The sequence below is a fragment of the Mandrillus leucophaeus genome, unplaced genomic scaffold (genome assembly GCF_000951045.1).
Source record: "Mandrillus leucophaeus isolate KB7577 unplaced genomic scaffold, Mleu.le_1.0 Scaffold108, whole genome shotgun sequence".
NCBI classification, from domain to species: domain Eukaryota; kingdom Metazoa; phylum Chordata; class Mammalia; order Primates; family Cercopithecidae; genus Mandrillus; species Mandrillus leucophaeus.
Window position 1 is genome coordinate 3,890,995 of NW_012098987.1, and position 24,375 is coordinate 3,915,369.

Below are 24,375 nucleotides of genomic sequence, written 5' to 3' on the forward strand. Positions count from 1 at the left end.
CTGAGTATATTAAACAGAGATGTTAAAGATATAAAAGAGACCCAAAATGAACGTCTAGAGATAAAAACTATAAAGTGTGAAATGAAAAATACACTGAATAGGATTGATAGCAGATTAATTTTTTCATTCAGAAAAAAGTAGTGAACTTAAAAGGATAGCAATAAAAACTGTCTAAAATGAAAAACAGAGAATCAGAACAAGAATGAATGAGCAAGAGAGAGAAAGAACACAAACTGAGAAAATTAACAAAACATCAATGAACTATGGGATACTTTTGATCAAATATTTGTTTAATTAGAATCAACAAAGGAGAGAGGACAGACAGAAAGAATATTTGAAAAAATTGTGACCACAAGTTTCCAAATTTGAAAAAACCCACAGATTCAAAAAGTTCAACAAACTCCAAGCAAAAACAACAAAGAAAACTACACCGGGTACAATATAATCAAATTTTTCAATGCAAAGCAGCTAGCAGGAAAAAAAAAATTAGTACAATGGGCAAAGAAATTTGACAGAAAATTTCTCATTGCAATAAATGTAACCTAGAAGATAGTGGAACGACATTTTTTAAATAATTGAAAAAGAAAACCTAGGATTCTTTCCCAGTGAAAAAATTGTCTCTCAAAAATGAAGGTGAAATAAAAATATTTTCAGACAAGCAAAAGCTGAAAGAATTTCTATTATATAGCTGCAATACAACAAACCTTAAGGAGTCCTTTAAGCAGGACATCAGATGAAAATCTGGATCTACACGAAGGAATAAAAAGCAGCAGAAATCATAAGAATGAGGTAAATACAAAAACCTTTTTATATTACTTCATCTCTTTAAAAGATAACTGTGTAAAGCAAAATAACAGAAATGTATTGTAGGGTTTATAAAATACGTAGAAGTAAAATACATGATAACACTGTGTAAAAACTAGGTGGGAAACTGGATGTATTTTGTAAGTTCTTATTCTATATATGATATGGTAAAATGGTATCATATCACTTGATTATAAACTGAAAAATTAAGGATATATTACAAATTATAAAGCAACTACTAAAATAACACAACAAAAATGTATAATAAATGAAAAGGGAAGATAAATTGGAACTACAAAAAATCTGTTAATCCCGAAGAAGGAAGAAAAAGTGAAAAGAGAACAAAGAATGTGTGACACAAATAGAAATCAAATAGTGTGAGCGTCAATTTAAACCCAACTATATCAATAATCACCTTAAATATAAATGGTTTAAATACTGTAAATTAAAAACAGATATTGTTGAGTTAGATTTTTTTCCTTTTCCAAGTTATTGGTAAAGAAGTCAAATTAGACTTTAAAGAGAAAGAGAGACCCACTTTATGCTATCTGCAAGAAATACACTTCAAATAGAAAGATACAAAAAAAAAAGTATATAAAAAGATGCATGATGCTAATGCTACTTAAAATAAAACTGTAGTAGTTATACTGAATATCAGACAAAGTCTATTTTAGTACAAAGAATATTAACAAGGATAAAGAGGACCATTACATAATGATAAATGGTCAATTCAGTTATGATAAATGGTATGATAATTGATCAATTCATTAAGACCAGTAATAATTGACCAATTATCACTAAGACCAATTCATTAAGACCAGTGATAACTGAACGATTAACCAATTGGTCAATAACCAATTGACCATTAATGGTCAATTCATTAAGAGAACATGAATATTCTAAATGTTTATACAACTAATAACAGAGCTGCAAAATAAATGAACTAAAAGGAGAAATGGACAAACCCATAATTACAGCCAGAGATTCAATACCCTACCCTCAATAATTTAACAAGCAGACAGAAAATCAGCAAGGATGTGGTAGACTTAAACACGATCAACTAAACTTGACCTGATTGACATTTATAGAACCCTCTCTACCCAACAACAGCAGAATACACCATCTTCTCAAGTGCACAGGAACATTTACCAAGATAAACCACAAGTTGGGCCATAAAACAAAGCCCAATAAAGTTAAAAACATTTAAGTCATAGAATATATGTTATCTGACCACAGTGAACTTAAATTAAAAATCAAAAACAGAAAAGTATCTGGGCCAGGCAGAGTGGCTCACATCTGTAATACCAGCACCTTGGGAGCCTGAGGGGGAGAATGGCTTGAGGCCAGGAGTTCCTGACCTGCCTGGGCAACTTAACAAGACCTCTTTCTACAAAAAATAAAAATAAAAAATATTGGCCAGGCGTGGTAGTATTCAACTGTAGTCCCAGCTACTCAGAAGGCTCCAGTGGGAAGATTGCTTGAACCCAGCAGTTGGAGGCTACAGTGAGCCATTATCATGCCAATCTACTGTAGCCTGGGTGACAAAGTAAGACCTAGTCTCAAAAAACGGAAAAGAAAAATATCTGGGAAATCTATATATATTTGGAAATTAAATAACACACTTCTAAATAACCCATCATTGGCCAAACAAAAATTAAAAGCGAAATCAGAAAATATTTTTAACTAAATACAAATAAAAATACTACATATTAAAATGTGTAGGAGGCAGACAAAGCAATAATTACTGGGAATTGTATAGCACTAAATACCAATGTTAGAAAAGAAGAAAGATCTAAATCGATTACTTCAGCTTTCACCTTAAAAAACTGGAAAGAAAAGAGGAAATTAAACTCTAATTAGGCAGAAAAATGAAATACTAAAGATCAGACCAGACAATATCATTAATCATCAAAGAAATGGAAATCAAAATCACTATGATAGGCCATCTCACACCCATTAGGATGGCTATTACCAAAAAGACAAAACATAGCAAACGTTGGCAAATGTATGAAGAAAAGGGGACTCTTACACACTGTTGGTGGAAATGTAGATTGGTACAGCCATGATGGAAAACAGTATGGAGGTTTGCTAAGGAAATTAAAAATAGGACTACCATATATGCAGCCATCCAACTTCTGGGTATATCCAAAGGAAATGAAATCACCTTGTAAAGATATTTGCACTCTCATGTTTATAGCAGCATTATTCACAATAGCTAAGAAATGGAAACAACCTGTTTCTCAATAGACATATATCACAATTTCTTTATTCATATATATATGTGTGAATATATATACATACACATACATACACACACATATATATCCATATATAATATCCATCTATATCTCCATATAGATATCATATATATAATATCCATATATATCTCCATATAGATATCCCTATATATAATATCCATATATATATATATATCCCTATAAAAGAACAAAATATTGCCCCACAGATGAGCTTGGAGGATGCTATTCTAAGCAAAATAAGCCAGACACAAAAAGAAAAGTGTTGCATGATGTCACTTAGATATGGAGCCAAAAATTCTTTTTTCAAATATATAGAGATAGAGAACAAAATAATGATTGCCAGAGGTGAGAGGGAAAGAGGTGCAATGGGCCTAAATGAAGAAATGCAGGTCAGAGCATATAAAGTAGCAGATATATAGGATAAACAAGATAGAAATCTAAGGTACAACATAAGAACTATAGGTAATAAAAGTGTACTTTATTTGAGATTCTTGCTAAATGATTAGATTTTTAGCTGCTCTTACCACAAAAATTAAAAGTATCACTATGTGAGATGATGGATATTTTTATTTGCTTCACCATAGTACCCTTTTTTTACTATCTGTAACATTACTGTCTCATAACATCATGTGGTATACCCTAAATTTATTGATAAGTTTATAAATAAAAATTTTTAAAGAAAGGCACAGCAGAAATCAGTGAAATACAAAGCAGAAACACAGTAGAGAAAAGTCAATGAAATCAAGGTTGATTCTTTGAGAAAATCAATAAAACAATAGGCTTCTAGCCAAAGTGATCAAAGAGAGAAAATAGAAGTTACTAGGAGCAGAAATATGAAAGGTAACTACTACCAATTCTATAACAATTAAAATAATAACAGGGGAGTTTTAAAATTTATGCCAATAAATTCGACCATGAAAATTAAATGGACAAATTCCTTGAAAGACACAAACTACCACAGCTCACTCAAGAAGAAATATATAACATGAATAGCCCTGTAATAAAGAAATTGAAGTTTAAAACATTTCACAAAGAAAATCCAGCCTCTTATCTTTTCATTAGTGAATTTTACCAAAAGTTTAATAAAGAAAAGATATCAATTCTATGAAAACTCTTCCAGTAAATGGAATAGGAAGAAAAACTTCCCAGTTGATTTTTTTTCCTTCTGAATTTCAACTGTTATTTTTGATAGAGTGGGTACATGTGTAAGTTTGTTACATGAGTATATTGTACCAGGTAGTAAGCATAGTACCCAATAAGTAGTTTTTCAGCCCACATGTCCTTAATGATTAGCGATATTACCCTAATACCAGGGCAATGCCATACAAATTCTATACTAAAAAAAAGAAAGAAAGAAACCTACAGACCAATAGTCCTGTAAGGTTAAAGAGTACAAGGTAAATATATAAAAATCCATTACATTTCTATATATTACCAACAAATTGGAAGTTGAAATATTAAGAACCAATGCCATTTAAAATAACATCAAAAAACATGAAATATGACAAATCTGACAAATCACACATAAGACCTGTACACTAAAATTGTAAAAATAGCTGAGAAAAATTAAGTACCAAAACAACTAGAAAAAAATACTGTGGTCAAGGATCAAAAAAAATATTATTATTAAGATGTCCTCCAATTTTGTTCTTTCTCAAAACAAGCCTATTCTCAGTCCGTTACATTCTAATAAAAATTTTAGAATCAGCTTGTCAATTTCTACTGTAGAAAAAGAATAAAGTTAAAGGGTTTCCATTACTTGCCTTCAAGATTTATTATAGAATTACCTATATTGTATATTGTGTTGTATTAGTGCTGTGATTGACAAAAAGACCTGTGAAACAGAATGGAGAGTCTGAAAAATAGACCCACATATAGATGGATGACTAATTTTTCACAAGAACTCAAAGGCAATGCATTGAGAAAAGGGGTCATTTCAAGAAATGGTGCTATAACAATTGGATGGCTATTTGCAAAAAATAAACTTTGATCCACACCTCTCATCATATTCAAAAATTAACTCGATATGGGTCATGGACCTAAAATGTAAACCTATAACTGTAAAACTTCTAGAAGAAAACATAGGCAAATACCTTTTGAGTTAGGCAATGATTCTTAGATATGATACAAACAGAAACATTTATTTAAAAATCATAGGCTGGGTGCAATGTCTCATGCCTGTAATCCTAGCTCTTTGGGAGGCCAAGGCAAGCAGATGGATTGAGCCCAGGTGTTCTAGACCAGCCTGGGCAACATGGCGAAACTCCGTCTCTACAAAAAAGAGAAAAATTAGCCAGGCACAGTGGCACATGCCTGTAGTCCCAGCTACTTGGGAGGCTGAGGTGGGAGGATCACTTGAGCCAGGCGGCAGAGGTTTCAGTGAGCCGAAATTGCGCCACTGTGCTCCAGCCTGAGCAACAGGAGTGAAACCCTGTCTCAAAAAAAGACAAAAAGTCAAACTGAAATACATAAAAATTTAGAGTTTCTGTTCTTCAGAAGATATTTTCAAGAGAATGAAAAGACACACCAAAGACTGGAAGAAAACATTTTCAAAACAATATTTGCAAATTATTTATATCTAATCAGGGACTCACATCTATAACGTATTTCAAAACCCAAAACTCAATAGTAACAAAAAAAATCTAATTATTTAAATGGTCAAAAGATCGGCACAAACATTTCATAAAAATATGTATATGGATGACAAGCACATAAAAATATGTTCAACATCATTAGTCATTAAGGAAATGCAAACTTAAGACTACAAGATACCATTACACATTTATTAGAATGTCTAAAATTAAGAATACTGATTGTGTCAAGTGCTGACTAAGTTACGGAGCAACTGGAATTCCCATACGCTACTAATGGGAAAACAAATGATACAACCACTTAGAAAAACAGTTTCCTTAGAAGTTAAACATATACCTACCACATAAGTTGTTCATTCCACTTTTAGGTTTTTTCCCAAGAGAAATAAAAGCATATGTCCATACAAAGACTTGTGTGAGACTGTTCATAGCAGCTGTATTCACAAAAGCCATAGATTGTAAACAACTCAAATGTCAATCAACAAATGAATGGATAATAAAATTGTGGTATATCCATAAAATGGAATATTCTCAGCAATAAAAAATGATAAACTATTATTATACAAAACAACATGGATAAATCTCGAAATAATCATGCTGAGTACAAGAAACCAGGCCAAAAAAAAAAAAAAGAATACATACTCTGTAATGTCATTTTTATAAAATTCTGGAAAATGCAAACTAGTCTATGGTAACAGAAAGCAGATCAATGCTTATTGGGGGTATGGGGAAGTGGAGAGGAAAAACAAGAGGATGGAATTAAAGGGATATAAGGAGATGGTTGGGGGTAATGGATGTATACAATATCTTAATTATGGTGATGCTTTCATGGGTGGATATATATGTCAAAACTTGTCAAGTGGTATTCTTTAAACATGTGTAATGCCTCAGTAAAGATGGTTTCAAAAACAACATTCAGTACATAGGTTAGGGTTCAAAATAGAGTCCAATTATTTGTCTAGAAATCAGTAGAGTGGAGATACGCCAAAAGCAATAGCTGTAATCATTAGAAACCTTCATGCCACTAGACCTAGAGAGTATCTGGCTGTAGGAATGCTTTCTTCAATATGCTCTCAGACAGGCATTTTTTTTTATTTTACGTGTTCTAAGTGTTGTGCTTTATCCATGCAATTTTGGTCTGTCTTTGAACAATCTTCTAGCTCCATGCCCTCCCATTCTGATTAGAGGGTATGCTATTTTTCCCTTGAAATGTCTCAGGCTCTTGGGGCCTGCCGTCTAAGAAGAAGGCTTGTATTCACTCAGTTTTCCACACAGTATATTTCAAATATCCCAGTTCATAACTACCTTTATTGTTAAACATCAAACTCTTATTCAAACCATGTGGCGCCTGTTCTATAATGAGATGTTATGTGTCCAGGATCTAGAGATGCCGCAGCCAACTAGCCCTTGGAGTCAGAATGCTCCCCCTGAAATTTTTGTGTTATTTGGGCCTAGTTACCCAGCATTATCCATTCCCCGTTGCCCAGCACAATCTGAAATAATACAAAATATAATTTCACAAACATAGTTCTGATCACTATGCTAAGAGTTAAGTGGATACAGTGAAAAAAAAAGTTATTACCATCAGAAAGTGAAGGTGGCCACTTCCACTTCCCAAAACATGGAGTAGATGTACATTTTCCTATTCCTTGCACTAAGTACAACAAAATGACAAGGATATTATATAAAAAAAGAAGTATAAGCAGACTGAAAATTAGGGAAGATGGATAAGATAAGGACCTTGGAAGCCAAAGAATGATAGAGTGGTGGGTTCCCTGGGTTGTTTTGGATCATATATATCCCAGAATTGGAGCTAAAGAATCTAGTCGCCCAGAAATGTCAATGGGTACAAACCAAAAAAAAAAGAAAAAAGAAAAAGAAAAGAAACCTCTAACAATAGCCTGCTCTCTGTAGCCAAAAGAACAGGAGTCAGCTTAGTGACACAGAAAACTTTTAGACGATAATTGCTCTATTCCAACCAAACACCACAGGGAAAAAAGAAAAAAAAAAAAAAAAAAAAAAAAAGCTATGCTCCTGGAACTTTCTGCAAGATAGGCCATATGATGGGCCATAAAAATGAGCCTCAGTAAATTTAAGAAAATTGAAATTATATCATGCACTCTCTCATATCACAGGAGAATAAAACTGGAAATCAACTCCCAAAGGAACCTTCAAAACCATGTAAATACATGGAAAATAAATAACCTGCTCCTGAGTGAGCATTGGGTAAAAAATGAAATCAACATGGAAATTTAAAAATTCTTCAAACTGAATGGCAATAATGACACAACCTATCAAAACCGCTAGGACACAGCAAAGGCGGATGCTAAGGGGAAAGTTCATAGCCCTAAATGCCTACATCAAAAAGTCTGAAAGGGCATAAATAGCCAATCTAAGGTCACACCTCAAGGAACTGGAGAAACAAAAAGAAACCAAACCCAAACACAGCAGAAGAAAGGAAATCACCAACATCAGAGCAGAACTAAATGAAACTGAAACAAAAAAAAAATACAAAAGATAAATGAAACTACAGCTGGTTCTTTGAAAAGATAAATAAAATTGATAGACCATTAGCAAGATTAACCAAGAAAAGGAGAGAGAAAATCCCAATAACGTAAGAAACAAAACAGGACACAATGGTGCTGGGATAACTGGCAAACCACATGTAGGAGAATGAAAACTGGATCCTATTCTCTCACCTAATACAAAAATCAACTCAAGATAGATTAAATATTACAACTGACGCCACTGAAATACAAAAGATCATTCAAGGCTGCTATGAACACCTTTATGCACATAAACTAGAAAATCCAGAAGAGATGGATAAATTCCTGGAAAAATACAGCCCTCCTAGCTTAAATCAGGAAGAATCAGATACCCTGAATAGACCAATAACAAGCAATGAGATTGAAATGCTAATTTAAAAATTACCAACAACAACAACACAAAAGTTAAGGACCAGACGGATTCACAGCAGAATTCTACCAGACATTCAAAGAAGAATTGGTCCCAATCCTTTTGACACTATTCCACAAGATAGAGAAAGAAGAAGCCCTCCCTAATTAATTCTATGAAGCCAGCATCACCCTAATACAAAAACCAGAAAAGTACACAACCAAAAAAGAAAACTACAGACCAGTACCTTGATTAACATAGATGCTAAAATCCTTAACAAAATACTAGCTAACCAAATCCAACAACATATCAAAAAGATAATCTACCATGATCAAGTGGGTTTCATATCAGGGATGCAGGGATGGTTTAATATACACAAGTCAATAAATGTGATACACCACATAAACAGAATTAAAAACAAAAATCATATGATCACCTCAATAGATGCAGAAAAGGCATTCAACAAAATCCAGCATCCCTTTATGATTAAAACCTTCCGCAAAATCGGCATACAAGGGACATACCTTAATGTAATAAAAGCCATCTATGACAAACCCATAGCCAACATAATATTGAATGGGCAAAACTTGAAAGCATTCCCTCTAAGGACTGGAACAAGACAAGGATACACACTCTCATCACTCCTCTTCATCATAGTACTGGAAGTCCTAGCCACAGCATTCAGACAAGAGAAACAAATAAAGGGCATTCAAATCGGTAAAGAGGAAATCAAACTGTCGCTGTTTGCTGACAATATGATCATTTACCTTGAAAACCCTAAGGACTCCTCCAGAAAGCTCCTAGAACTGATAAAAGAATTCAGCAAACTTTCCGGATACAAGATTAATGTACATAAATTAGTAGCTCTTCTATATACCAACAACGACTAAGCAGAGAATTAAATCAAGATCTCAACCCTATTCACAATAGCTGCAAAAAAAATCAAAGACTTAGGAATGTACCTAACAAAAGAGTCAAAAGACCTCTACAAGAGAAACTACAAAACACTGCTGAAATGACAGATGACACAAACAAATGGAAACACATCCCATGCTAATGGATGGGCAATACTGCCAAAAGCAATCTACAAATTCAATGAATCCCCACCAAAATATCACCATCATTCTTCACAGACTTAGAAAAAAACAATTCTAAAATTCATATGGAACCAAAAAAGAGTCCACATAGCCAAAGCAAAAAGAACAAATCTGGAGGCATCACACTACTTGACTTCAAACTATACTATAAGGCCATAGTCACCATAACAGCATGGTACTGGTATAAAAATAGGCATATAGACCAATGGAACAGGATAGAGAACCCAGAAATAAACCCAAATACCTACAGCAACTGATCTTCAACAAAGCAAACAAAAACATCAAATGGGGAAAGGACACCTTTTCAACAAATGGTGCTGGGATAATTGGCAAACCACGTGTAGGAGAATGAAACTGGATCCTAATCTCTCACCTAATACAAAAATCAGCTCAAGATGGATTAAGATCTTAAACCTAAGATCAGAAACTATAAAAATTCCAGAAGATAACATTGGAAAAACCATTCTAGACATCGGCTTAGGCAAGGATTTCATGACCAAGAACCCAAAAGCAAATGCAATAAAAACAAAGATTAATAGCTGGGACCTAATTAAACTAAAGAGCTTTTACCTGGCAAAAGGAACAGTCAGCAGAGTAAACAGACAACCCACAGAGTGGGAGAAAATTTTTACAATCTATACATCTCACAAAGGACTAATATCCAGAATCTACAGCAAACTCAAACAAATCATTAAGAAAAAACCAACAATCCCATCAAAAAGTGGGCTAAGGACATGGATAGACAATTACCAAAAGAAGATATAGAAATGGCCAAAAAAACATATGAAAAACTGCTCAACATCACTAATGGATCAGGGAAATTCAAATCAAAACCACAATGTGATACCATCTTACTCCTGCAAGAATGGCCATACTCAAAAAAAATTAAAAAACGTAGATGTGGCATGGATGCAGTGTACTCAGAGGAAAAGAAGTCATTATTCAAAAAAGATACTTGCACATGCATGTTTATAGCAGCACAATTCACAGTTGCAAAATTGTGGAACCAACCCAAATACCCAACAATTAACAAGTGGATAAAGAAACTGTTATATAGATATAGAGATATATATAGATATACATATAGATATATCACAGCCATAAAAAGGAATGAATTAACAGCATTTGCAGTGACCTGGATGAGATTAGAGACTATTACACTAAGTCAACTAACTCAGGAATGGAAAACCAAACATCTTATGTTCTCATTGATATGTGGGAGCTAAGCTATGAGGACGCAAAGGCATAAGAATGATGCAATGGACTTTGGGGGACTTGCGGGGAAGAGTGGGAGGGGAGGAGGAATAAAAGACTACAAATGTGGTACAGTGAATACTGCTCAGGTGATGGCTGCACCAAAATCTCACAAATCACCACTAAAGAACTTACTCATGTAACTGAATACTGTCTGTACCCCAAAAACTTATGGAAAAATTAAAAAAAAATTTTAAATAAAAGCTATGGTCCTACCCCACCCATGCCAGCACAGGCCAAGTAGGCAGCCTAGACTTCTAACCTAACAAGGCTGTAATAAGTTGTCCCAGCATCTCTGACAGAGTGGTATCCAGCGAGGGAGCTGAGACTATCTTTCCTGACAGCCGGTAATGAGGCCTCCCCACAATATTCGTGGAAACCATATGAGGAGCCTAGACTTCCAACTCACTAAGCAGCAAGGAGACATACTTCCCTTCCTGGTGGGGAGGTGTCAGAGGAGGCCTGGCAGAGAATCAGGACTTTCACCAACACCCACCAGTAATGAGATCACCCTCACCAAAGTGTCAGTACAGACCACATGGAGAGCTAGAACTCTCACTCCCGTCCAGCAGTTACAAAGAGTCCCGTACCTTTGGTGTCAACAGAGGCCAGGTGGGTTAGAAATTTTACCTGTACCTGATAGCAACAAGTTAGTGACCTCCCCTTCCCCTGCTGGAGCAGTGTCTGAGAAGCTATTCATAACAGAAAGTTTAAATAAGATCCAGAATCTTATGAAAATATCTAGGTTTCAAGCAAACATCACTTCTCAATGAACCAGGAATATCTCAAAATGACCATTCACTGGGAAAAGACAGCCTCTTTAACAAATGATGTTAGGAATACTAGATAGCCACATGCAAAAAAAAAAAAAAAAAAGGTGAAGTTGAATTCTTACCTTACACCACATATAAAAAGTTAACTCCAAATGGATCAAAGACCTAAATGTAAGAGCTAAAACTATAAAACTCTTAGAAAGAAAAAAAACAGAGGGGGAAACTCATGTCATTGAATTTGGCGAAGTTTTCTTTTACTTTTGCTAAAGTAAAAATAGATAAATTGAACTACACCAAAATTTAAGATTTCTGTGCATCAAGGAATATAATAGAACAAAAAGGTAACCTATGAAATAAAACAAAATATTTGCAAATAATATATCTGATAAAAGGTTAATATCCAGAATATATACAGAACTCTTACAATTCAGTAACAATAAAATCAACCCAATTTTAAAATGAGCAAAGGTCTTAAATAGGCACTTCTCCAAAGATGATATACAAAGGCCAATAAGACCATGAAAAGATGCTCAACATCACGAATCATTAGGTAAATGCAAGTCAAAACCACAAAGAGATACCACCTCACACCCATTAGATAGTCACTAACAAAAGAACAAAAAACAATAAGTATTTTTTACTTAATAATAAGGATGTGGAGAAACTGGAACCCTTGTGCACTGTTGGCAGAAACGTAAAATGGTGCAGCTGCTATGGAAAACAGTATGGCAGTTCCTCAAAAAATTATAAATAGAATGACCATATGACCTAGCAATTTTACCTCTGAGACTGGAAGAGATATTTGTATATGCATGTTCATGGCAGCATTGTTGACAACCGCCAAGAGGTGGAAGCAACCCAAGTGTGCATCAACAGATGAACGGATAAGCAAAATGTGTTATGTACATACAATGGAAGATTATCCTTAAAAAGGAAAGAAACTGACAAATCCTACAGTGTGTCTGAACCTTGAGAACACTGCGCTAAGTGAAGTAAGCTTGTCATAAAAATACAAATACTGTATGATTTCATTATATAAAGTATCTGAAGTAGTCAAATTCATGTAAACAACAAGAATGGAGTTTGCCAGGGATTGGAGAAGAGGGGGAAATAGGGAATTGTTGTTTGATAGAGTTTCAGTTTTGTAGGATGAATCCCATAAAGATTAGTTGCACAACAGTATGGCTATACTTAACACTACTGAACTACACACCTAAAAACGGTTAAGATCATAAATTTTATGCTGTGTGAACTTTACCACAAACGAAAATTTAAAAACAATTTTTAATCAATCGTTGCTATAAACATTCATATACAAATTTTTACCTGACTCTAAATTAAGTGTATTGCACCATTTTACATTCCTATCAACAGTAAGTGATCCAGTTTCTCCACATCTTCTCTAGCATTTTGACATAAGTTCTGGGATACATGTGCAGAACCTTCAGGTTTGTTACATAGGTATACATGTGTCATGGTGCTTTGCTGCAACTATCAACCCATCACCTAGGTTTTAAGCTCCAAAAGCATTAGCTATTTGTCCCGATGCTCTCCCACCCCTCACTCCCGACAGGCCCTGGTGTGTGTTGTTCCCCTCCCCGTGGACACTGCTTTTTATATCAGTTATTCTGATAGCTGTGTAATAATATCTCATTGTAGTTTTAATTTGTATTTCCCCAATGGCTAATGATGTTGAACATCTCCCCACATGCTTATTTGCCAACTGCATATTCTCTTTGGTGAAATGTCTCTCTATATCTTTCACCTTTTTTCTAATTAGATTTCATTTTTATTACCTAGTTTACAAATTCTGTAAAATTTGGAAGATTTTTCAGAAACAAAAGTGTTTACCTATGAAGAAAACAAACACATGAGTACAAATAAAATTTTAAAAGACAACATTTGATTAAACAAACAAAGGAATCAATAACACTCTGCAGTTTCTCAATAGTGACATATAACTAATGCCAGTGGTGATAAATATATTAATGGTTCTCTGGCCCACTGAGTCACTTTGCAATAGACCCAATATCCTGGCTATCATCCATGATATGACAGCTTACAGTCCAGAGGCTCTGCAGGAATCACTTCAGTGGGTCAGTAGCCACCAATTCAGGAACCAACCATGTTCTTTAGTCAGACGTGAGGTTGGAACAAGTCTGTTTAACTCAACTGAAAGAGAATGTCTGTTTCTCCTAACTCCCTACTGCCTTCCTCCAGTTTACCAGCAGAACAAAACTAATCATAATTATAATAATAGCTACCAGCATAAGCACAGTTTTTATAGTTTATGTAAGGTTTTCAAAATTAACTTAATCTTCTGTTGTCTTATCTAATTCAGTAAAATTAAAATGTTATTGCAGTTAAAAAAATTAACTGATGTTTTACAATTCTCAGGAATGCTGCAAGTCTAGAAAATAATCATTAAAATTATACTTTATTCTGCTGAATCAATGAAATTTTTTGGAAATAACCTCAACTCCCAACCCCAACCCCCCCCGCCAAGGGCAGCTTAGCGGTGCTTAAAGAAATCCAGAATTTTTCTCCAAACACTTATTGGAATTTTCATTAGTTGACCTCCGCAGCTAGACCAAAGAGTTGAGATCAGACTAAAAACCAAAAACATATTTTTTCCCTATGAGTAGTACCCCTCTGGTTTTTTATCAAAACACATTCTTCTTGAGTTTGAATATTGAATAACCATCTCACACTTTAGGTGAAGAATTGAATTCACCTTGTTTTCACATGTTGCTATGCTGAGGGCACAGAGGATTCAACCACACTCTCACAGTGGATTTACATCACTGGAACTTTTGTAGACTATTCCAAAGTTTTTCCACTAAACAGCTATTGTCTGTGTCCTCCTTAGATTCAAATTAAGCACTAGAATTCCCTCATCTAGATTCATCAACAAGCTTCTTCACTTTTAATTCCACTTTCTTGGTTCTCTGAAGCTTTTCTTCCCTCTCTAGTTTGTTTTCTTAACATATCTGCATTTAACTATCTCTGTATTCTTGAAAAGTACCTTTTTTACTCCTTGTGGAGAACCTCTGCTAAGGCAGTGCAGAAGGGAAATGCAGGGTTGTAGTCCCCACACAAAGTTCCCACTGGGGCACCGCTTAGTGGAACCGTGAGAAGAGGGCCACCGTCCTCCAGACCCCAGAATGTTGGATCCACCAACGGCTTGAACCACGTGCCTGCAAAAGCCGCAGACACTCAACACCAGCCTGTGAAAGCAGCCAGGATTTCTGTACCCTGCAAAGTCACAGGGACAGAGCTGCCCAAGGCCATGGGAGCCCACCTCCTGCATCAGCATGACTTGAGACATAGAGTCAAAGACGATCATTTTGGAACTTTAAGGTTTAATGACTGCCCTATTGGATGCATGGGGTCTGTGGCCCCTTTGTTTTGGCCAATTTCTCTCATTTGGAATGAGCATATTTGCACAATGCCTGTACCCCATTGTATCTAGGAAGTAACTAACTTGCTTTTGGTTTTACAGGCTCACAGGCGGAAGGGACTTGCCTTGTCTCAGATGAGACTTGTGCTGTCAAGTTTTGAGTTAATGCTGAAATGATTTAAGACTTTGGGGGACTGTTGGGAAGGCATGATTGGTTTTGAAATGTGAGGGCATGAGACTTGGGAGGGACCAGGGGCAAAATGATATTTGGCTGTGTCCCCACCCAAATCTCATCTTTAATTGTAGTTCCCATAATTCCCACATGTTGTGGGAGGGACCCAGTGGGAGGTAACTGAAACATGAGGGCAGATCTTTCCCATGCTGTTCTCATGATAGTGAATAAGTCTCATGAGATCTAATGGTTATATGAAGGGGAGTTCCCCTACACACGCCCTCTTGCCTGCAGCCATGTAAGACATAATTTTGCTCCTCATTCACCTTCAGCCAGGATTGTGAGACCTCCCCAGCCATGTGGAACTGCGAGTCCATTAAACCTCTTTCCTTTATAAATTACCCAGTCTTAGGTATGTCTTTATTAGCAGTATGAGAACAGACTAATACACTCCTTTATTTAACGCCAAATAACAAATCAACAGGCAATAAAGATTCTCATGCAAACAATTAGAAGTATGGAGATTCTTCAAAGTCATTATTTATTACAATTTTAAGAAATCCATAACATTTCCTTAGGGCTTTCATTTATCTATTGTGTACCAAGAACCGAAGATACAATGATTGACTAGGTGAGATTGCCACCCTTGAGAAGCTCACATTCAAGAGACAAACACGTAAACTAACAATTGCAGTACAATGTGGTCATCGCCATGATAAAGCTGTGGACAAAGTGCCTTGAAATCCTGAGTAGCAAACTGGTTAATTTAAAATGCAATATGAGTGTGAGCTTAGAAAGAAAGATAAATATAAAGTAAGCAACAAGCTAAGGAGATTCATACACACATGCAGCTCTTATTGAGCTACCATCAGATGCATGGCATTCTCCTAAGCACATGACACCATTACAATGGACAGAGCAGGTCCACTTACACATGTATCTTACACTCTGCTGGGGGAGATGGTTAATTACAAAACACATTTTTTTAGCATTAAGTATTACAATGAAAATCAAACAAGGTAACTAAGTGAAGAGTGATTTGGGGGCTATTTTAAGCTGGCTATCCAGTAAGAGTCTATTTAATGCCAAAGAATGGGATTTCACTGCCCAGATTTTGTTTCTTGACAGGTCCGTCATTTCAATACTGCTTACTAGAGATATCTCACAAAGACTAAAGAATGTTTAGCAAAAGACTTCATAACCTGATTAAAAGCACTTGCTACTAAAAACCAAGAGGGTGTCAGAAGAAAACCTAGGAATTAATGCAAAGCTATGAGACCTGAGTCATAAAGATAAAAAGAAAAACCCATAATGGAAACTATGCCTAGTAATTCTCAGGAGAAAATGGAACAATTTCAGAAGAACTAATACTTTTTTTTCTTTTTTTCTTTTTATTTTATTTTAAAGTTACAGGATGCATGTGCAGAATGTGTAGGTTTGTTACATAGGTATACATGTGCCTTGGTGGTCTGCTGCACCTATCAACCCATTATCTAGGTTTTAAGACCCGCATGCATTAGCTATTTGTCCTAATGCTCTCCTCCTCCCCTTCCCCACCGCCCACTGACAGGTCCCAGTGTGTTTTGTTCCCTTCTCTGTGTCCATGTGTCAGAAGAACAAATACTCAATCCTTAATAAATGAAAAGGCAATCACTGATGCAAGTTTCTTGTGAATTCTTCCAGAGGTACCCTATGCATAGGATGCTTGTGAATCTTTTTCTTAGGGTGTGATCTGGCTTGTGTGTGGGGGAGAACATACCCTAACTTGCTATAAAACTCTTCTGTACTAATTTTTCATATTTAAAGCATTTTAGAAATTATTCTATATCAGTACACAAAACTTTGTCTCTCTTTTAAAAGCTGCATATTGACCTATTATTTATTTAACCATTAAATTTGCAGTGTAAATGATAGACATTGAGGTCATGTGAGGAATTGGCCACCTGTTCACCAAACTCATTTCTTTTTCCTGAGCACACAGCTGGGCCTTATTTCCCAGCTTTCCTCACACTTTGGTGTGGTCCAGTGACCGTGTCCTAGCCAATAAAATGTGAATAGAAATGATGGGTGCCATTTCCAGGCCTGGCCCATGAACACCTGATCCTCCATGCTGTTACCCCTTTCACCAATTTGATGCACATAAGCAAGATGACCTTAACAAGCTCATGCTGAAAATGGTGGAACCACAGAATACAAGGATCCTGAGTTTCTGAATCAATGTTTGAAGGAGAACCACTAATCAATCAGGGACACCCATGCTGGACTTTAAATAAGTGATAAATCAACTTCAAATGTGTTTGAACTATTGGAAGATTTGTTAGTTACAGTAAATAGTATTATTATATAAAGTTGTTCCCATTTCTACTACTATAGAAACTGGAGTGTTGAATTTTACCTAAGACCTGTGCTCCTGGAAAACAGGGGTGATTAAAGACATCTCCCCACTCTTTTGTGTTCTCTTCTAAAGAGAAACACGCTTCCCCATGTGCCTTAGCCAGACATGGACACTCCAAATATCCAAATTTTGTCTTACACATGATTAGCTGAACTGTTTTGTTCCCTATAAGCAATAGAAGCAAAACATCTATTAACCAAACTTTGGTTAAATTTCTCTCCCTTCCCCAGGCTCACCCTCAGCCTGAGTGAGCATAAACTCCTCCTTAACTGTCCATTCCAACAGTAAGCTGTCCTGAGAGTTAATATATGTGGTGAGCACATGGTTAGTGTTAAACAAATGTTAGCTATTACTATGAATGGATTTAGTGGACTTCATCAGTTCACCAGTTTCCTGATGGGAGCCCCAAGGCTTCCCTCAATTCTCTTTTTCCTTTCACTGCCCCTTCCTTCTCCAGAGGGCCCACACTACAGTCATTCCTAAGAACCCTGGCTTATGAACCCCAATAGCAAAGGAAGGAGAGAGAAGCAGAAACAGGGGGGGAAAAAGAGGGAGGAAAACTGACAATGAAAGCCAGCCTTCTGCTTCACTCACACTGATGTTAGAGCAGAAGTAAAACGCTTAAAAAATAAAATAAAACTGCCACAGCTTTAGAACACCTTCATGTAAATTAATAGCTTTAGCACAGCCTAGAAAGACATGTCAAAATCAGAGGGAAACAGCTGGGAGCACTGGTTGAAGTCTTCAGCCAACTTTGGCTGTGAACAACTTTGTGCCTTATTACAGCTCTCCACTCTCTCCCCTGAGCTTGGCATGGGGCCTGGCACATAGAAGGCACTCAATAAAACTCTCCATGAATGGATGAAGGAATCACCACACAGTTTCTCCATTGAGAGAATGGAGGTCGGAGGTCATCTGGCCATAGATCTGGCCATTAATACCAGTCAAGGAGGCCCTTTAAGACTTTTTTTCTTAAGTTCCCAATCAAATCTCTACATCGTTTTTTCAAGAGATTCAAGAGGTAGAAAGTCAGAAGACCTTTTGATGAAGCCTTTGTAGTCCTCCATTTACTAGTCAGCTTTTGGGGGGTGATCTCGGCTTTTCTGGATAATACTCACACATTATGGTTAAAACCCCAGGGAAGTCTTTTCCTCCCAATTTTTACCTTCCTTCTCAGTTTCCCTTAAGGTGTTGTCCCTTCTAATACCATTCTAAATCAGAAGAATACCTGTGAGCCTGTGAAGCCACTTGGGCCCCTTACAGGTGAGGAGAGGATGGTGGAGGGCTGAGGAGGCTGGAATACAGGAAGGCGTCATGCCACCTTCTAGCTTTCAGTGCAGTGGTCCTGAGGGAAAAGTCAGGCAACTGTGAAAGATGAGGGTCGGGTGAGGGTTAGGCCAGAAAATCTCTATAAGCCTCTCAGTTCTAATATTCTGTAAAACTGAGCATGGCACCTAAGAGCATTGTAGTAAGGTTGAGTTTTTCATTGAATTTATAACTGGTTCTACATGCTAGGCATGAACATATGTCCCCTAACCCAAATCCCCCTTCATAGAAGGATTTGGTGTCCAGCATGGAGACTGTGATCAGCAAGACAGTTTCCAGCTGTCAGCTGCTTCAGGGTCTAGTTCAGCTGTAGAGAGCTGTCTCACCCGAGGTCATGCCATTCCAGGACAGCCAACTTCCAGTGACTGGGCAAGGAGGCTATACAGGCACAGTCATTTGGTCCAAAGCAAGGTACCCTAACAAGCAATACTTGCCCACAGCTGCCTGCCCCAGGTTGGCCGAAGCTTGGTCAGACTGGCATCACAGTTTAACCTCTCCTTCTGCCCAATCCTGCTTCCCCTTCCCTTCACAGGTGCTGAGCCCTAATAATTCATCTGTTACCCCAAACTCTGCTGGAAGCATCTGCTTCCAGAAAACCCTACCTATGACATTTTATACGAGTCCAAAGGGTGAGTTTCTAAATTACTTGGAATAAATGGCCTCCCAAGAGGACTATTTGAAAGAACAAGTTTCACTGGGAGAGGTAAGCTCTATTATGTTGGTTTGCAGGGGGAAACTGCTTCAGCACTTCATACATTTTAGTCCTTTAACGAAGAGATTGTGATCCCCTGTTATGGGCAAATACAGAATTTGTGGCTGAGAGGAAAGTTTTGATTCAGAGACCTATGGGCTAAATTCTCTTTGAATTTGGTGTCCGTGTGATGCTGGAAAGCGATGGTATGTGGTGGGAGCAAAGAATAAGAAGCAAGTCCAATGACTCATGCAGTTTGAAGGTGGATCAGTTTGAGTCATGTCTAGGAAAAAGGTGAAGCTATCACTGCTAATGGGATGGCAGCTCAAGGAAATGGAAAGGCTGTTACCAAGGCAATCTGAAGAACCAGTGTGCAATCTTAGCTGCCTCTTTTCTGCAGGGAAATCAGCAATGAGAATAGGACAACTAAACAGAAATCTTTGTTTTTCAAAACCTACTAAGTTGTCCTAATTCCCCTGCAAAATAAAATTCTCCTCAGAGAGAACGTCTTATGAATATGATGTCCTTAATGAAGGTGAACGCTGACTTACTGCAGAAGAAATAAAGCAGGAATGAGAAAGGACTTTGTATGGCACACAATGATAGGCATCCTCTGAAATACACATTTATGTGGTTACTTGGACATGTGGTTTAAACATGCTTTAGAAAGTTTTACTAAATATAGAGCTATCATTTATAGTTGGTTAAATTCAATGTTTATGGCTCTTCTTATAAAATGTTGCTTAGGAAAATAACTCCATTTTAAACTAGAGCTATAATTTGTAGCAGACAATATTAGAGACTTACCTGCACTCAAATACAGCCAGAAGTACCTAGAAATTTACTTTTCCCTGAAGCAGCCCTTGACCGATTATTGACAAATGTAGAGTAAGAAGGTCCAGCTCCCTTGTCTGGGAGTAAGAGTAAGAGCTAGGGACACTCCCATCACCAGGATTAACTTAACCTGTATGGTTCCCAGTGAGATCAAGTTGAAGCTTCCCCCTGTGGGACCTCGCATGAAATCATATCCTTAATTGGTTCCCACTCCTTCCCTGTCTTTCTTTCCCTACTCCCCTGCCAGTCTCCCCTGGGAGAACTGGTACAATAAATCACTTGCACACAAACCCTGCCCTTGAGTCAGTTCCTAGAGAACCCTATCTAAGACCATTGTATCCCAAATGTCCTGGCCCTCACTAGCTTATAGATCATAAAATAAAATTACATTCTTTTTATACCACAAAAATCATAGCATATGCCTCCTTTTATTCTGTTATTCATTCAAAAGATATACTGTGCTAAGAGCTGGGGATACAGAGGCAAACACAGTTTCTATCTTTGCAGAGATTAAACTCCAGGTCTGAGGGTCAGATAACAGCCCTCTTCAAGATAACCAGTCAAGTTTGGCGCTCCAGTCCCTGAGCCATGTTGATCCGTCCTGCTTTGACTCCACCCCTTTTCCACATCAGCTCCTGTGCAGCCACCCCAGAAAAACACCACTATTCATTTACATTGGCTGATTCTCCATATGTTCAAACCTTCCAGTCCTCAAGAAACAAGTACGGCTGAGTTCTGGGTAGAAATGGAGAACATGACCCTCTCCTCACTCTGTGCCATGTTTTATATAAGAAATAAAGAAGAAGCATATAAATATATATGTGCATATGTTTGCATGCATGTATATACACATATATATTAATATGTTACATAAATACAAAATATATCTTATTTTTACAAACAGAAACTAACAAAAATGAGGGGAAGTTTGGAAGAGATAGAAATGAGAATATTTCCGAGTATATTTTTATACAGTTTTTAGTTTTGAAACATGTAAATGTTTTACATATTCAAAAAAATAAAATTAAAAAAGAAAAATGTACTCCATTAAACAAAATACAAGTAGAAACAAATGATGCAAATTATATTTTGGTTTGATAAAATATCCACCCAGAGGAAATAGTTACTTTGAATAACATATAAATGCAATCAGTAGATTTATTGCTAGTAGACATAAGAAAATAAGTGTGTATTAATGTTATTACAAACCAAGATTTTCAATGTAAGACAATACACGATAATAAAAGAATAAAAATGCCATAATTTTAATTACAAACACTATGAATTCATTATTCTTTAAAAAAAATCTTATCTCTGTCCACCAAAAATTGTCACAGAGCAATAATAGTCCAGAAGGAACAAGGCATCTAGCCCCCAGATCTTGGTTTCTAATTCTCCACTAATATATATACTGGGGTTCCCTTCAAAAACAGCTGATTTTAGGAAATGTGCAAGATGAGCCAAGAACATCTTGTTATGTCAAAAAACAAAACAGTGCTCAAAGACTAACAGAGTCATGTTGAAAGGACCCATAACCCAGCTTGCAGGAGCATCTACTGTCCTTTGAAACAAATGTGAACATCAGAAAGAATATCTATGATGGTTGTAATACTCTGAATAAACAAACATCCATGAATTCATAATGAAACTCAAGAAAGTGAAGCAAAGGAGAAGAAAGAGGGAAAGAAATAAAGCTCTTATTTCATAATAAATGTAAAAGTAATAATGGAATTTCAGAAAATTACCACATTGCTATCCCTACTGTAAAATTTGTCACAGGCAAAGATCCTTAATGGATGCTAAAATCATTGAGTGAAAAGTCTCTCTCCACAGATTACTTATGAGTTGCGAAGGGGAAAGGGTACTCTTATAATGGCGGAATCTGGTAGTCACCACCTTAACCAAGTGACCAAACCTGAGTTTCTAATAGTAGGATAACCAGACCTTGCATGCCTTATTATACAATGCAATAAGAAGTATACAATGTATGAAATATTCTTGCCAGACAGATTTAACCTAAATCTAATCAAGCTTCTAAACCTAACTTCTGATGTACAGACAAGAAAATAGCAGTACAAGTTCAATAACACTATGAAGAAGCAAGCAGAAAAATCTAGAATTTGGGACATTTTACATGACAACTGGCTGGATTCTTTTAAAAATCAGTGTAAACTGGGAGGCCGAGGTGGGCAAATCACGAGGTTGGGAGACCAAGACCATCCTGGCTAACATGGTGAAACCCCGCCTCTACTAAAAATACAAAAAATTAGCCAGGCGCGGTGGTGAGTGCCTGTCATCCCAGCAACTTGGGAGGCTGAGGCAGGAGAATGGTGTGAACCCAGGAAGCGGAGCTTGCAGTGAGCCGAGATCGCGCCACTGCACTCCAGCCTGGGCGACAGAGCAAGACTTCGTCTCAAAAAAAAAAAAAAAAAAAAAGTGGATAAATATTCTAGACAAAGAGACTAAATATCCATAACATCCAAATGCAATGTATGAGCCCTTATTAATCCTGATTTTCAAAATAAGTATATCCATTACATTTTTGAGACAATTGGGGAAAACTGAATATGGATTGGATATTAAATATTACAGAACTATTGTCGTTTTAGATAACAATATTGTGTATGTGTAGGACTACATTCTTATTTTTAAAGTGATGCATGCTAGTACACATACGAGTGATTTATGATAGCCGCAACCTACTTTCAAATGGTTCCACCAAATATTAGATGTAGAAAGGGATAAAGCAAATATGGCAAAATGTTAACGACTGTTGAATATAGGTGGAGGGTATACAAATATTCACTGCACAATTCTTTTCATTTTTCTGGTGCCTAAAATTTTTCAAAATAAAGAGATGGGAATGAAAACAAGATCATAGGATCCCATGATGGGTATAGGCCCTCACCAAGGAGTAATATCAACAATTCCCATTCCCATTTATCATCCCTTTGTAGTTATTATAAATACAAGATACACCACTGATGACTAAAATAACTTACATTTAGAAGGAGGTATGCTTTAGACCTTAATTATGCAGATTTTAGAAAAACATATCACTTTCCTCAAGTAGCTCCTAAAGTTATGTCACTCAAGAGATATATATGGCCTTCTTTAAACTTGAGCCACTTTCAGATATTCCTTTGTTCATAAAATTGGCTTAAGCATTTGTGAAGGTTTGAGGCGTCATTTGCCTCTTGCCAGTATCAAATGAGGTATTGGATTGTGTCCGAACAATCTGCAGTTTCTATAAATACTTGATAAGATCTACTTTCTCTATTTAAAATAGAAAATCATTTGGACTCTGCTAGAAGCGAAAATGTTCTTTTTATTCAAGTAAGAAGCAAGTATCTTCCCTGCTTATTCAGTTTTCTAGATTCTACTACTTTTAACATTAAAATGAACTCATGTCACGCAAAGGATCCTGTGGATTCCAGCATCATCTTTTACAAATAAAGACACAGATCTGCAGAGCTTAAATGACTTGTAGGGGTCATATAGTGACCTAGATCCAAAGTTTTTGACCCTCAGTAAAAATATAAAAATTTCTACACAATATTGCTCTATCACTTACTGTGTGATCTAGGACAAGCTGCTTAACCTCTCCAAGCCTTGGAGGTAATAATACTATGGCAGCTGCCTCACGTATCCAGCATCACAACCCCTCAATTCACCTCTGAATTCAGATGCAGCTGTGATGAGAGTTCACTCTGTGGAAGTTCACTTCTGTGGGAGTTCAAGGTCACCTTATGCTAACAGCTCTCCACCTCAAGCATTCACTGCCTGTCCCTTCCACCCATTCCCCCTCCCTCTTTGTCGTCCTCATCTGAAGGGAAAAGAAGGGGCTCTCAGAAGTCAAACAAGAGCTGGCCACTTACCTCCTTG

The 24,375-nt window shown here is 36.6% G+C and overlaps 1 long non-coding RNA gene across 1 annotated transcript in view; it reads left to right on the forward strand.

Moving 5' to 3' along the window:
- LOC105544181 overlaps window positions 1-21,304 on the forward strand; it is a 28,004-nt gene extending 6,700 nt beyond the window's left edge. The window contains exon 2 of the long non-coding RNA XR_001006727.1: window positions 20,998-21,304. This is a non-coding gene — a long non-coding RNA (uncharacterized LOC105544181). The remainder of the gene's footprint in view (window positions 1-20,997) is intronic.
- Window positions 21,305-24,375: the final 3,071 nt, after the last annotated feature.